Below are 16699 nucleotides of genomic sequence, written 5' to 3'. Positions count from 1 at the left end.
GCCTAGCTGTCACATGCTTTTGAACCCATCTTATGAATTACCACCCATTAGCAGACGTGAGATACACCTCGGGGAGGTGTTAGGAGGCTGGTTTTGCAGCTCATACTGTCAAAGTACGGATGGCTTTGCTCAAACCAGGTCCGAAGACTATAACCACAGAGCTTGTTTCTGAGTACCTATTCGCTTAGTTGCTCCAAATTGCATGACTCAGAGTGTTATGGCAATTCTCTCGGTTTCGTACTTCCATTTCTGTGAGACACATGATTAAAACTCCGATCTGCCGTTTGCTCGTCAAGCCTTAATCAGCTACCACGCTGGGCTGGAGTGAGAGCCTCAGTAATCAGCCTGCATTATAGGGAAGGCAGGGGTAGAAATGGGACATGGGAACACTGATTTCTTAGGGTTTTCCTTAAACTCTGAAAGTGTCTCCTTCCTGCAGAATTTCAGTCACAATCTGTAATCAATTAGCTAACTAGCTCCCCCTCTTGAAACTTTTCTTTCAGATGAAAACTGCTTAATGCTATAAAGAGATGATCTAACATCAAATCTGTGTTTATGGCCACGCTTGCAATCGATCCTGCCAGGATTAAAAAAAAAAAAAAAAAGTGATTGTGTTAAAATCTGGCCAAAGCAAAATCTGCAACTGTGCCGTTATTTTAATCAGGTTTCAAGTTGTCTCTTTTACTTAAAGGTGTTTTGACACAGCCTGAAAAGCAAAGGGGTTAAGAAACTCTCACCTGCAGAGTTAGCTTAAAGCTACCATGGGCTTAAAGAGTTAAGGAAGCCAAAACGGTGAAATTTATGCCACCAAAAAATATGAGTTTGTGTTACTGTCAGAAATTGAGAATTTTGACAAAATGCTGTGTCATGCCTTATTTATCTTGTATTATTATTATTTTATTTTTGTTTTGATCCAGACATTTTCTTTTTTTTAAATCTTTTTTTAACATTTATTTATTTTTGAGAAAGAAAGAGAGAGAGAGAGAGAGAGACAAAGCACGAGTGAGGGAGGAGCAGAGAGAGAGGGAGACACAGAATCTGAAGCAGGCTCCAGACTCTGAGCTATCACTACAGAGCCCGACATGGGGCTCGAACTCATGAGCTGTGAGATCATGAAATGAGCCAAAGCCAGATGCTTAACCACCTGAGCCACCCAGGCGCCCCTGATCCAGACATTTTCTCTTCTCATCTTACATTGAACACAAGAGAACTTTGCCTATCTCTACAATTCTAGCGATGAACCTTTTATGTGATATATAAATTTCAGAGCAAGTAAGGGGGTTACTGGGTGACATACACATTTCAGAGGGTTAGATTAATAGCTAAGAGATACACTGAACAATCATCTGTGCTGAGACAACTGTAACAAGACAGATCTCTTTAAACCAGCTGTTCTCAGGTGTGGCTGCATATGTATTTGAATCCTGTGGGTTTGAACGAACTCATTATTTATGCCTGGGTCTCGCCCTCCAGAGATGTGGACCTGGGTGTCAGGGGATTTAAAAAGTTCTCCGGGTGACTCAAATAGGTAGCCCCCACGGAGGGCCCTGTTTTAAGCTGACTGTACCACTCACAGGCACTTTCCCTCCCCAACTTCATCGAGGAATAATAGACAAATATAAGTGTATACACGCACTTGTGTTAATAAAGGCAACCGGCCCCCCAGGATCTTCTCATTCATGCTGGTCCTGGTTTTGCTCCGATGCGTCTTTCCAGGTCCCCAGAGTGCATCTTCAGAGGCGATTCTGGCACTGCTTCTGGGACTACTGACCCAAACGGGCACTCGGCCATGCCAGCTTCTTGACCATTGTCCAATGTATTAGTTTGCAAGAGCTTCCATAACAACATGCCACAGACTGGTGGGCTGAACATCAGAAATGGATTTCCTCAATTCTGGAGGCTGAAGTGTGAGATCAAGATGGGGTTGGTTTCTCTGAGGCCTCTCTCCTTTGCATGCAGTTGACTGCCCTTCTCCCTGAGTCCTCACATGGTCTCCCCTCAGTCTATGTCCTGATCTCTTCTCATAAGGACATCTGTTATATTGGATTAGAGCCTACCCCCATGACCTCATTTGACCTTAATTACTTCTTTAAAGGACCTGTCTCCAAATACACTCACTTTCTGAGATACTGGAGGTCAAGGCTTCAATTGATGAACTGAGTTGGTAAGTGGCGAGGGGATTCATCTCATAACAGCTAGTGAAGAAGGGTGTTTGCACTTCAACATGCATTCGTTTGTCATAGCTCTCCAATGACTGTGGCTGGGGAACATGTCAGAGAAGTTAGGATGCATCGACATTTGTGAACAGTCTTCCTGAGCTCACTTTATCAGTCAAATTAGCAATCGAGGTAGCAGCCACTGGGGCTTTGGTGGCCATATCAAAGGGCAGCATTAACCTGGGAATGGACCAGAAAATTCATCTTCCACCCCAAGGGTCATCTAAAGGGCCTGGGCACCTTTTCCAGAATCCTGGGAAGTGGGAAGTCCCCACCCCCATAGCCCCTGGCAGGCTGAAAGAGGGTGGGCTCTGTTCCCTCTGCTGTTACTGGTTCAAAGCAGCTCAGCACCCTAGTCCCCACACACAAGCACCTAGCTGTCACCATGACCATGACGACTTGGCCACCAGAGGCCATGAGGTGGCTGGAAAGACCGTGTTGGTTTTCCTCATTAACGATAGAGCAATACTTACTGTTTTCCAGTGATTAGATCTTTGGACGTTTAGTTTGTTCGTGGTCTTTCCTAAGTTTGAGTCTCTTATGTCCCTTAGAGTATTTCTTTCACTATTCTGTCTACTATTTCCATTCTCTGTGTCTTAAAGTTGGGTACACTTCCACCTTCATTCCTGTAAGAGAAGGTTCAGGTGGACTCCACTCTCAAATTTCCAAACACAAGTTCTCTGACTCTTTCCACTGTCTTTGAGTATTCCTTCCCCCATGGCCAAGAAGACATGGCCAGGTATAGAACTCTGGGTTTCCTTTGTGTCCCACTGTGTTCTAGAGATTTCTGTAAGCGGTGATTTTGTCTTCTAATTAGTGTCTCAGCTTATCCACGTTATTTCAGTTCCTCTTTTTAGAACTTTATCAACACTTTTTAAAACAACTTTGTGTAAGACTAAAAAATAAAATTAAATGAATAAAGTGTTATTCTGAGCTCCCTGAGAGCATGGGCGATATACCCACGAGGTTCTGATACTGTGTAGATATACATTTGAAATCTGTTGAATTGAATCAGACTTAATTTAATTAAATTGATCACTTTCTGTCACAGCTGGAAGGGACTTGTGACTCTTTAACTTCAGAGATGAGCAAGCTCCAGACAAAAGCACTGGTCTAAAGCCACAGAGTGAGTTAGGTCAGAGCTGGGATTAGCTCCCCATTGATCAATGCCTACGTTAATTAATATATTACGTGCGTCAAGATTCATGATCACTTTGCTTTAGGAAGATGTCAAAGCAGGACACTATTTCACTGTCTTCCATTGAGCACATCTCCAAAGTTTTAAAATAACTTTTCAAAATGAACCGAGGTGCGGATGTGAGTTAGAAAATGAAAAACACCCGTAATATTCAAAACATACCGTCCCTTAGACTAGACCATGTGGCTTGCAGGCCATGGGGAGAAGGTCGCCGGTAATAAAAGAGCTAGATTGAGTTTGCGGACGGCCAGCTCCTCTCAGCTACTAACAGCCATCTGGATTGTCTATGTGGAGGCCAGATTGCCTGTTATGTCCACCAAGTGACTTGTCTTGCCCTGGAAAAACAAAATACAAAACATCAACAAAAGAAACCTGTCATTTCCCTGTCTTCCTCCGTGGAAATGAGCTTTCTTCCAACACGCGCTGGTGGCACAGTGACTGAGCTCATCTCTGCAAATCTGGAGGGTGACAGCTGCCAGCGGGGCATTTGGACAAGAATCCGATGGGCAGGCAGAGGGTTCCAGATGAGGAAGTCACAAGAAGGCATTGAGTATGTTGTTTCCCTCCTGCAGCCAGCAGGAGTTTAGGGAAACAATACCTATTTATTAGCTGAGCGACAATCCTCTTTCCCCAGCTCGCTTTGCTAAATAGATGATGAAGTTTGGGGCCGTTTGCCTGCAGAACTCTCCGAATCTGCAGCTCCCTTTCCTTTGTCCCTAAGAATAAGCAAATCACCGAAAGGCTGAGAAATCTCTCCTTTAAAAAAAACAATAATAATAAGCTGGTCTGATTTGGCATTTAATTGCAGCTTTTGTCCCTGTTTCGGATTAGTGAATCTTCTGCTTAGAAGGTGGTTGTTCTGACTTTTTTTTTTTTCCAAGTTTCTTCTTAAGTTGTATTAATTCTGCTCTGAATTGCTCGGACATGCTGACCCAGAGGAGCAGAGCGCGTGTCTTTCTGGAAGAGTGTTCTGCTATCAGTGGAGTACAGCAACACAAATATTTTCCCAAGTAAAATGGCAGCCGTTTATCAAGTCAATTGTAGCAATTTTACATCGCAGGCCTGTGAATTTTGTACCTGTTCATAAAATGTCCGTCTCCAGAAGCACACAGTAGAATATAGTTTGCAAACGGCCGCACAGAGGAAGCATCCACCAAATCATTTTATTTGCTGTAAAAATTTGATTGTTAATTTGTAATTGTGATAACACGTCCTACACTGACCACCCCATGAAGGGTGGAGGGGGGAGCGTATCATTAGGGAGTCAGATAAAACAGCAATCAGAAATCCCAAAGCACCTTTTGGATTTACCTGGAAACGTGCAGGTAGAGTATGGGGAGGCCACACTGTTTCACTGAAACAGGAAAACGTTTGTGGATAGTTTGGATAAAATTATCTTATGAGAATCATAATCTCAAGGACTTATGCAATGAAGAACCCAATTTCTACTGCTTCCTCCGTCGAAGATGTCAGAGGTGCGCTCAGGTTGCCTACGAGGACAGCAAAAGCTCATTCACGAAATGTATGCTAAGTCCCAAAAGCTGTGCATGTGAGGCAGCAGGGAAGGCGGAGGGAGGTGTGGGAACAAAAGCAGGAAGACAGACTTATACTAAAGAGGTGCTTAGCATTAGTCACAATACCAGGACACATATGCACACGTGCACATCACAAATATGCACATATACACATGCATGTAACAAATCCTGGTTACACACAGTTACGTCCATGTTTGCTTCTGCTCTTGTGTGTGTTTTTTTTATTTTTTATTTTTTTAAAATGCTTATTTATTTTGGAGAGAGAGAGAGAGAGAGAGAGAGAGAGAGAGAGAGAGAGAGAGAGAATGAGCGGGGGAAGGGCAGAGAGAGAGGGAGACACAGAATCCGAAGCAGGCTCCAGGCTCTGAGCTGCCAGCACAGAGCCTAACATGGGGCTTGAACTCACAAACCGTGAGATCATGACCTGAGCCAAAGTCAGACGCCCAACCGACTGAGCCACCCAGGCACCCCTGCTCTTGTATGTTAGCAAAAGGTCATTTTCTCTGCCTGCAGAGACTTCTCATGCACACAATCTACCCCACCTCTATTTTTTTTTTTTTTTTTTTTTTTTTTGGCTAATTCCTTTTCTGTGTTATAAATGTTGACCAGATAACACCTCTTCCAGGAAGTCTTCCCAGGCTGTGTTCTTCCTCCACCATCCAGTTGACAATTCATTTGTTTGTGCTCCATAAATCGCCTGGGCATTCCTTCCTAGAACTTTTGTTTTGTTTCGTTTTGTTTTTTTATGATATATTGTGATGATACTTGGGTTAATCTACAAAAGTAGATCTTCCAGGAGTCTTATCTTATTAAACCTAGTCTGAGCCTTCCTCAGATTCAATTTCCATTGTCCATAGATGTATGATACCCGGGGGACCAACAGGGAAGAGGGGCCTGCAACCATCAGTGTCACTGCTAATGCACGCATTGCCCAGGACTGAGCAACCCTTTAAAGACCGGCAGCCCTGTTTCTGGGTGGCAGTTGGCTTTGGGAAGTTTTTATAGCACTAGGAAGTGTGGTTCGCATGGCCCAGATGGTCTAGGTGTTGAGTAGAGACAGGGGACTATACAGAAAGCAAAAACCAGATGGACAAGTTCTGGGAGCTGAAAAGACATGTCTGGGCAGTGGTGGGTTTTCTGTTTTGCTAGGGATGCAAAGTCATGGGAGATGAGGTTTTGCAAGGTTGCACACAGCCAAGTGGAAATGGCACTCGAATATGAGAGCTAGAGATTTTTTTAATCGGGCAGTGTAGTGTTATTAGAAGTGTGAACTCTAGGGGGCGCCTGGGTGGAGCAGTCGGTTAAGCGTCCGACTTCAGCCAGGTCACGATCTCGCGGTCCGTGAGTTCGAGCCCCGCGTCGGGCTCTGGGCTGATGGCTCAGAGCCTGGAGCCTGTTTCCGATTCTGTGTCTCCCTCTCTCTCTGCCCCCTCCCCCGTTCATGCTCTGTCTCTCTCTGTCCCAAAAATAAATAAACGTTTGAAAAAAAAAATTAAAAAAAAAAAAAAAAAAGAAGTGTGAACTCTAGAGCTGGAGTGTGATAGGGACCCGAAATTTATTTATTTACTACTTGTATGAGCCTGAGACACATTTCCTAACCTTCGCTTTCCTTCTCTATAAAATGGGGCTAAATCGTTATCATACGATGTCAGAGGACTGTTGCAAGGATAAAATGAGTCAAAATACCTAAAGCATTTAGAACAGTGCTTGGGATATAGTAAACGCTACCTAAGTAGAGTTGTGGGTGTTACATACTCTTCAGTCCTAACGGAAATGGGATGCAAATGAAATTTTGAGGAGGATTGCAATGAAAAAGTTCAATGCGTTTCTCAAAGTATTTATCTATTTACTATTTTATTTGACCTTCAGGCTCCTGAGATGAAAGGGAAAAAAAAATTTACTCTGATAAAACACGCCACGATGAAATAACCCCATTAATAGCAAAAGGATGGTGCGTTATTGACATTCATTTTGACAGCCAGCACCCGGAACACACTGCTAGGGAATAGGTAGGGAAGTCATTGTAATAACGGAGTCCTGTTCAGGATAAGCGTGTGGCTTCATTTCCGCGAGCAGGACCCAGATTTTTGAGATAAAGCTTGAAACCTGAAACGATGATTTATCAGGTATTTCAACACAGTTTTCTGTCATTCTTTGAAATGTCGTGGCAGAGAAGATAGGCTTACAGAGTCAGGTTGATGAAATAGGTTGGCTTTTGATAGATTTGTATAAAACTTTCATATTCTCTCTTAACGTTCAGCAAGAAATTGGTTGAAGCTGATTGTTTCCTAAGGGAGATATGTTTTTAAGCTATATGTCCTATTACTTACATAGCATTGAAATAGGATTTAAATATGGGGGAACTTACAGTATAAAACCTTCAAGTATATTTTAAAAGGTAAGAAGATCACCATGCCAGCATGAGAACAAAACCAGGTTCCCTTTGGCAACTTTCTCCAGGCTTCTCCGTGAAGAAACAATTTGAGATTGCAGTATTTATATCTGGCATACTAATTTTTAGCTCTTTACTTTGAAATAATTATGACATGATTTAAGACAATCCAAAATACTTACAGAACGAGTACAGAGAGCTCTCCGGGACCCTTTCTGCCGTTCCTCCCAGAGAAAGCCCTGACATAACTATAGCATAATATCAGCCCCGAGAGACTGATATTGCTACAACCTACAGACCTTATTCAGATGTCACCAAATTTCACAGACACTTGTGTGTGTGTGTGTGCACGTGTGTATGTTTGTGTATCCTTCACATTGGTGCATATTTTCCTTCTACATGAGAGTCTTTAGTGTTCTGTGGGTCAACGCATTATTCATAATTACCAAACTTTTCAATATAAAACTATATAATCACCTTATAGAAAAAAATAGATATTTTTTAAAACCCCTTCGGCTGTGACTTCACTGCTTTGAAGTATTGTCATCAAATCATGAGCTTCCATACAGCTAAGGGCAGAATTGATATCTATTATTAATTTTAAAGTTGGATCATTGACCCTCAGTTACTTCTTTAATGCCTGCTACCGCAGAGGACAGAACATTCCATGAGAAGACGGCATGCCTGTCTTCATTTACCACTTTATCCTCGCTCTATCTGATATTTGTAATGGGTACTTTATTTGGTATCCCTACTCTATCTGATGTTTTGTAGATATTTTTGAGTTAAATGGTTAGTGAACAAACATAAAATACGTACCATCAAATGTTTAGCACGGCAACAATTCCAGATTTACTGTTTAGTATATGTAAGGTCGACAAAAAAAATGACTTACCACCTCTCAGGTGGACTTGAGAGATGAGGGAAAATGAAGCCCTCTGTTTGGCTATAAAAATCCCACATCATGGGGCGCCTGGGTGGCTCAGTCGGTTAAGCGTCCGACTTCGGCTCAGGTCACGATCTCGCGGTCCGTGGGTTCCAGCCCTGCGTCGGGCTCTGGGCTGATGGCTCAGAGCCTGGAGCCTGCTTCCGATTCTGTGTCTCCCTCCCTCTCTGACCCTCCCCCGTTCATGCTCTGTCTCTCTCTGTCTCAAAAATAAATAAACTTAAAAAAAAAATTAAAAAAAAAATAAAAATCCCACATCTTGTCTAATATGTCTACAGCTCAGTGATACTCAGTAGAGTATCAGTAGAGTGTGATTGAGTTGAGGTTAGACACCACATTGGTACTTTAAGAAGGGCCTTTGGCAAAGTGTGGACTGAAACATTGAAACTACGATTCGGCACACATTTATAGAGAGACTTGAATGTGTCAGGAACTTGACAGGCTAAAAAACAGTAATTTGATGATTTGCTTGGAAAGAGACCCAAAAAGCCATACTTGCAGCAAGAAGGATATTTGCTATCTCAGGAAGGAATCTCAGGAAGGAATCTCAGGAAGACTTACGATATTGGAGGGTAAACCTGAGTAGCATGCAACTTACGATTCTTCGGGAAGATACAGTATTCTGAACTTGCACATGAGTGGCTCTGTGGCTAGTGGATGGTGTCATTTCTACTGGAGCTCCTATTGCCCTGCCACAGGAAGATGGACATTTAGAGCCTTTAAGAACTTGTGTGTCCTGCTGAGAATGGGGAAACATGAATCTCAAAGCACTGATAGGGGGCTTTGGTTTGCCTACAAAACTAACTACATTCCCCAAATACCTCCACCTTTTCAAAAATAAACAATCTGCTTATTTATTTATTTATTTATTTATTTAAGTTTTATTTTGAGAGAGAGAGAGTATGAGTAGTGGAGAGCCAGAGAGAGAGGGAGAGAGAATCCCAAGCAGGCTTTACACTATCAGCCTGGAGTCCAATGCAGGACTCAAACCCACAAACCATGAGATCATGACCTGAGCTGAAACTAAGAGTCAGATGCTTACCTAACTGAGCCACCCATGCGCCCCCAAAGTCTGTTTATTTTAAATACAAAGCTGCTATCTCATTAAATGTAAGGCCAATACTAGCCTCTTTAAGATGCAAATAGGAGGGAAGTAAGATTAAAGTCTCCTACTCCCCCCTTTTTTTTTTTTTTTTGGTTTTTATTAGTGAACTACTGTACTTATTTTTCTCCTACTGCTTAGCAGAATAAAGTGGGGCTAAGAAAGAATTCTTAAAATTTTTTTTTAATTTTTTTTAATGTTTATTTATTTTTGAGAGAGAGAGACAGAGACAGAGCATGAGCGGGGGAGGGGTAGAGAGAGAGGGAGACACAGAATCGGAAGCAGGCTCCAGGCTCTGAGCTGTCAGCACAGAACCTGACGCGGGGCTCGAACTCACAGACCGCGAAATCATGACCTGAGCCGAAGTTGGTTGCTCAACTGATTGAGCCACCCAGGCACCCCTCTTAAAAAATTTTTGTTGGGGAATAAGTCGGGATGGGGATTTTATTACCTAGAGCTTCTTGGGAAATGAGACCCACTTAAACAGCAATTAGTGGGCCATATGGTTAACAGGGGCAGTATACCATGCTCAGCAACACTTGGGGAAACTCATTTGCTTCCTCTCTCCCTTTCTTCTCCCAGGATTCAGATTTTACACCATACGAGTTCATCATGGGTTAGTAGCACTCAGTGGACTGATCTGAGAACCAAAGCATCTTTTAAAACACTGACTTGACAAATAAATGTGGCCTAGCTTCTCAATCATCAAATTTCAATTCAGTTTTTAGACCATAGTCAGGGTAGAAAGAGAGACTCCTTACCACACTTGCAAGGGTATAAATCCATGCTACTTTTAGAATAGCCTGGGATGTATGGACCATAAGTAACCCTGTGGTCATCTCATCCCTAACTTTTGGAAGGAAGGAAGGAAGGAAGGAAGGAAGGAAGGAAGGAAGGAAGGAAGGAAGGAAGGAAGGAGCAAGGAAGGTAGAAAGAAAAGGGAAGGGAAGGGAAGGGAAGGGAAGGGAAGGGAAGGGAAGGAAAGGAAAGGAAAGGAAAGGAAAGGAAAGGAAAGGAAAGGAAAGGAAAGGAAAGGAAAGGAAAGGAAAGGAAAGGAAAGGAAAGGAAAGGGCTAACAGAGAAGGTAAGTGACTTGTAAGACATATTGCTAGTTCATGAATAGGGAACCTAAACTTTGGTCAGTGTCCTTCAATTTGTTTCCTGTAATTTAAAGCATTTCTTGCCTATAATAGCCAGGGTTCTCCAGAAAAGAGCCAATGAGAGAGAAACAGAGTGATTAATTATAAGGACTTAGATCACATGATTATGGAGACTGACAAGTCCCAAGATCTGCATTCAGCAAGCAACCTGGAGACCCAGGAGAGCCAATGAAGTAGTTGCAGTTCAAGTTCAAAGGTCAGAGAACCAGGCTAGTGGATGGTGTAAGTTCCAGTCTAAGTCCAAAGGCTTGAGACCCAGGAGAGGTAACAGTACAATTCCAATCTGACTCCCAAGGCCTGTGAACCAGGAAAGCCAATGGTGTAAGTTTCAGTCTGAAGGCAGGAGAAGATTAAAATCTTCTCACATTGTCAAAGCTCTGTCTTACTTGGCCTTTTTTGTTCTATTTAGGTCTTTAATTAATCGGATGAGGCCCACCCCCATCAGAAACAGCAGTCGTTTTTACTCAGTCAACTGATTCAAATGTTGATCTCACTCAGAAATAGCCTTAAAGATACACCCAGTATGTGTGACAAAATGTCTGGGCACCCCAAGGCTCAGTCAGGTTGACACATAAAATTAACCATCCCAGTGACCTCCTTTTCTGTCTTTAGTAATATCCCCATCCCCATACCCACCCTTAACTCTAGATTCTTCCTCTCTACACTCTTTTCTGACTCAAGTGGAAGCAGCTCTCAGCTTTCCTTAGTTGTACTCATCTCTTCTTAGTTGAGATATATTGACTTTAATAAGATAAAGAACCTTCAGGATTGTCCAGAGTGGAAATGAGATGCCAATGGAAGGCTTACAGCATTAATTCCTAAGTCTCCCTTAGTTCAGAGAGACTTTGAGCAGAAGGTCAGTCAAGGGGCTTATAGATTCACTAGCTAGAAAATCATTATGATAAAGGATATGTATCAGAGATAGACCCATGGCACATATAGGAATTATAAGAATTGGCATTATGTAGTAGGAAAAGAAGATTTGTCCTTGACTGGAAAATTGAAATGGTAATAGTCAGTAGGAAAGAATTCTCCGTTCAGCTATGAATATATATCCCTACTGTAATAAATTGAAACCAGTTTGCATTGGGGAATTTTTAGAAAAAAAAATGTATTCCTAAGTAGTGAGTGGGATGATTAATTAATCACTGTTTTGACTTCCTTGTGCTCTGCCATTGGAGGGCAGGAGGATGCATTGATTTGGGAAGGCTGGGCTGCAGGAGCACCTGAGACAAATCTCAAGTGGTCAAGGCAGATGAACGTCCAGACTAGAATCCAACTCCAAGTGAGGTGACCTTTAAGCTACTGGGGGACATGAAGAGGCTGGTGATGAGAAATCCAGGAAGGCAAAGTGGAAAACATTAGGAGCAGCTATAGTATATCGAGGAAAGCATGGAATTAGAGTCAAGCTATTATGGATTGAATCTTGGCTTTGTACCACACCAGTTGTGTGACCTTGACAAGGACTTGTCTTTCTTTATTTCTAATAAGTTGGATAGTAACAACTTCTGCTACACGAATATATTTGGTATTAAAAACCAACATATGGGGAAAGAGTTACACAATGCCTGGCATGGAGTATGTTATTAATAAATGCTAACTAAACCTGAATGTTAAAGAAGTAAGCAAATAGCAGAGGTCAGAAAGCCAGGGCCCAAGATGCCAGGTTGCTTATGAATTACGTTGATGTAGGGAAGGATGGCCAAGACTCAGTGGTATGAAGTATGGAAAGGACCAAGACACTAGGTAAGAGCATTCTGCCTCACCTGATACAAATTCTCATGGAAGCACCAGAAATAAGACTTTTTTGTCTCATTTTATAACAACTATAATTGAGAAACTATGCCTCTTAAGAGCTTTCCCAAGGACACACGGTTTGTTAAGCAGAGTGGAGGAACCTAAGACATTTTGCCCCCAGAGCCTAGGATCTTTCCACACACCTACTTGTCTTAAACTAAGACTCTGGGTGGGATGAAGCAGGTTCACTCCATCCTGTCTCCCCCACTGAATGCAACTTAGAGGCCAACTGTAGCACTAAATTCTTGAATCAGAAGAAAGTGAGGCTGCAAGTCAATGATGTAAGCATCCACCTTAAGAAACTAGAAATAAAAGGTCAAAATAAACATGAGGCAAGCAGAGTAAAGGAAATAATAAAGAGCCTAAATCAATTAAATTAAGAACAGAAAGGCAATAGAGAAAATCCGCGATATCAAAAGCTTGTTCTTTGAAAAGGCCAATGAAATGGATATACTTCTAATGAGAATGAATAAGAAAAAAGGAAAGATAAAAATGTACCAATATGAGGATTGATACAGGAGATATCATCATATACTCTGCAGACATTTAAACAGAAAATCAGGAAATTCCATGAACAATTGTTGGGATCTTTGAAAAATTACATAACCTTAATTGTTACATCTGTAAAATGAAAATGATGGTGCCATTAATGATCATGAGAAGATTGTTGCAAGGATTAAATGAACATAGATCAATGGATACAGAGATAGATAGATCTTAATGTGGAATCTGATCTGAGAGATATTCCATAAATATTTGCACAATCGGCAATTGCCAACTGTGTAGTGTTGACCATGCCGTTGAGGTCAGAGGGGGCCAGGAAGCTCCAAGGACTGGGAAGATGAAGGAAACATTTATTCATTAATTCTTCATGGAAGAACTGGGGCCTGAAATGAGGCTTACAAGCCATGGCTACACAGATGAGAGACAGTCGAGAAGAGGGGACAGTGACACCCAGGATAGAGGAAGACTGGGACAGGAGCCCACAGGGAGCATTTGTAGCATGAGGTGAGCACCCTCAGAAGAGATGATTAGAAATGCAGGGAGGGACAGGGCTTGACCAGAAGGTTAGGTGGAGTGTAGGTCAATGGGGCCATTTTTATGTGCACTGAATCCCTGGATATGGAGTCTGGACTTGACCCTATCAGCAATGGGAGGACAATGAGACTTTGAAAGTTGGCATTGTTGTCTGAAATGTATTTTGTTTTGTTTTGTTTTGTTTTGTTTTTATTTCATTAACATTTTCAAAATTGATTTATTTTTGAGAGAGAGAAAGAGAGACAGAGTGTGAGCAGGTGTGGGGGGGGCAGAGTGAGAGACACACACGCAGAACTCAAAGTGGGCTTCAGGTTCCATGCTGTCAGCACAGAGCCCAACACAGGGCTCAATCTCATGAACCATGAGATCATGACCTGAGCTGAAGTCAGACACTTAACCGACTGAGCCCAGGCGCCCTGTCTGAAATTTATTTCTTAGAAAGATTACCCAGTGAGATCGATTGTTTGATGGCAGAGAGATCTGGAGGTAGAAAGACCCAATAGAAGGCTATGAAAATAGACTGAAAACAAAATGGCAGATACGTACATTAGGATGTTAGAGGCCATTTTTGGCTTGGCATTTATGTAGTGGTGTTACCCTAGGGCAGAGCACCAAGTTCGGGAACCAAATTTCTTCATATGCACAGAGCTGTGACATTACCCAGCTTTGGTTGTAACAAAGTTAACACATGCATCATTACCCCTAGAGCACTGTATTGTTACAGTGGTTATTCTGATGGTGTTATTTTCCAGGCCACACTGATTACAAACGTAAAGCCTATATGTTAAACTTGTGACGAGAGCAGACACGTTCCATTTGAATGTTGGATGTCCCGACTGGTCTATCGTCCCTTTGTGTATGGTGTCTGGGGTCTGGGCTGAAATACCACAGCTAAATTCAAACTTCATTCCTTAATCCAAGAGCTAATATTCGTGGCAGTAGCAGTCCATGTGTCCGAGGCACTGACCCCTTGAGCCCCCTCCTACAGCAGAGCAACCTTGACTCTCCGCCCTCCCAGCCCCCAGCTTCCCAGCCCTACTCACACAAGGGCTTGCTGTAAACCTGCCACTGTGCTTTTGGTGCTGGGAGCCTCCCACTTCTCCCCGACGACGTTTACATCCACTCAACTAGCAGTAATTTCGACTGCCCTTCTTGCCGCCATTTTGTATTTTTCTTCTTGCCACCATTTTGTATTTAAAAAGCCCTGGGGACTTAACTTAAGTCATCTTAAGACGGCCTTAACACACTCAGGAGGGAGGAGGTCCTCAGCAGCAAGGACCACGTATACAGCCCCAGGTGAGAGTGCATTTCCCTGCTCGTCTGCAATCTCCTTGTGCATTTCCGGTTTGGAATCGCTTACCGATGGCATGCAGTTTCAAGATTACATTCATGTTTACTTCCTCCTGCACATTTCACAGATATCCTTTATTTTTTGTTGGTGGGTAAATACCTGCAGGTTTTCACACCTGTTTCGCTTTCGGGAGAATGCAAATATATATAAAAAAAAAAATAATCAGTGTCTTTACTGACAGGTGGATGTTTAGTGCAGTTTCATGGTAATTAAAACCATATTCTAAATATTTAAATAAGCAACCTAAAATATGAAAATAAGTTTATATCCAATAATTTGGTGCACGTTATTTTAAAATATCAAATGTTATTTTCGAGCCTTTTGTTTGATTAGAGAATTTGTGAGCCTTCAAAGCACTGACTTACAAATTGACAAATTTACTGCTCGAGCTGCTCTTGAGAGCATCACACTACAATAAACAAGAAAGACATTTTGCTGGAAAAAGAAATTGGCCAGCTTATAGGATACTGGCTTTCCATGAGAATGACAAATATCATACCTAAAAAGGTAAATATTAGGATAATGTCAACTACTTGTAATGGGTGCAGAGTGTGGTTTTTAAAAATTTATATGGCTAATAATTCCTTATCGTAAGTTTTACGTTAAACCAAGCAATTTTGTTTTCGTAGTTTGTGTGGCCATTCTATTCCAAACAAATTAGGAGATAAACATGAGAGGAATACAGAGCCAAAAGAAAGTTTAGGGTGGCTGCCATCGCATATACCGAAATCGTGTTCTTTCCTGGGAACTTCGCACACACACCACCTTGTGATTTAAATCGCCTAGTGTTTGCCACACAAGTTCTACTAGGCAGAGATGTGAAAAACCCACCTCTCCTGATCCAGGATACGTGGCATAACTCAGACTCTCAGGGATTTGAGATTTCTGTTCTGCTCCTTTCTCCTCTAGAAGTGAAAATCAGGGACGCTTGGGCGGCTCAGTCTGTTAAGCGACCGACTTCGGCTCAGGTCATGATCTCAGGGCTCATGAGTTCCAGCCCTGTGTCGGGCTCTGTGCTGACAGCTCAGAGCCTGGCCTGCTTCGGATTCTGTGTCTCCCTCTCTCTCTGCCCCTTTCCTGCTCTCTCTCTCTCTCTCTCTCAAAAGTAAACATTAAAAAAAAAAAATCAAAAAAATTTTTAAAAAAGTAGAAGTGAAATCAGATGTCTTTTCCAGGAAATCACCTTTAACCAATCAGAGCACAGAATCATGTGCCTCTTTCTTTTTCTATCCCCCATTAACAGTGTATACCATATGCCAGTTAAAACTATTTTCTCTCTCTGTATCTATGTAGGTGTGTATATACATCATATATATATGTATATACACATATATCATATGTATATATGTATATGTACATATATGTATATGTACATATATGTATATGTATATGTGTATATACATATATACATATGTATATATGTGTATATACATATATATCACTAAACACATAATCTCTTCGAAGTTATTATGACCAGTCAGTTCCACTTATATACGATGTGAAACAGAGATTCATCCAGGATAGAGTGTATAGCACATCACCACCCCAAAGTCCCAGAGCGAGGACACTATGTAGCATGGCAGTAATTCCTGTTGACAGACTCTGGCCACACCATTCTTGACATTGGGCAAATTAGCCAGGCCAGGAGCAAATAAAAAGAAGAAACAGGTGTGAAATCACCTTCCTGCCTCCCAGGATGAATGCCTTGTACACTGGAGGCAATGCACCTGCACTATTGTTTCGGAGGAAAAAATAGCTTTTAAGAGCAAATACTCATGAGCCTTGATAGAGACAAGCGACTCCTGTGTAATTTGAGTATAAATGGGTCCCTTTTTTTTTCTTTTATGATGGTTTGTATTATATTAACTCTTTCAGGAAATGGCCCTAAAGCTCAGTTGAAGCATTTAATGGCTGCTTGCTTGAAAGGGAAGGGAGAGACTGAGGAGGGAGCCCATTTCTGGAAT

Source organism: Puma concolor, chromosome A3 (assembly GCF_028749965.1).
Source record: "Puma concolor isolate L17-30 chromosome A3, mPumCon1.1.hap2, whole genome shotgun sequence".
NCBI lineage: Eukaryota > Metazoa > Chordata > Mammalia > Carnivora > Felidae > Puma > Puma concolor.
The sequence above is the reverse complement of the archived record's forward strand: the minus strand, read 5'-3'. Positions refer to the sequence as shown.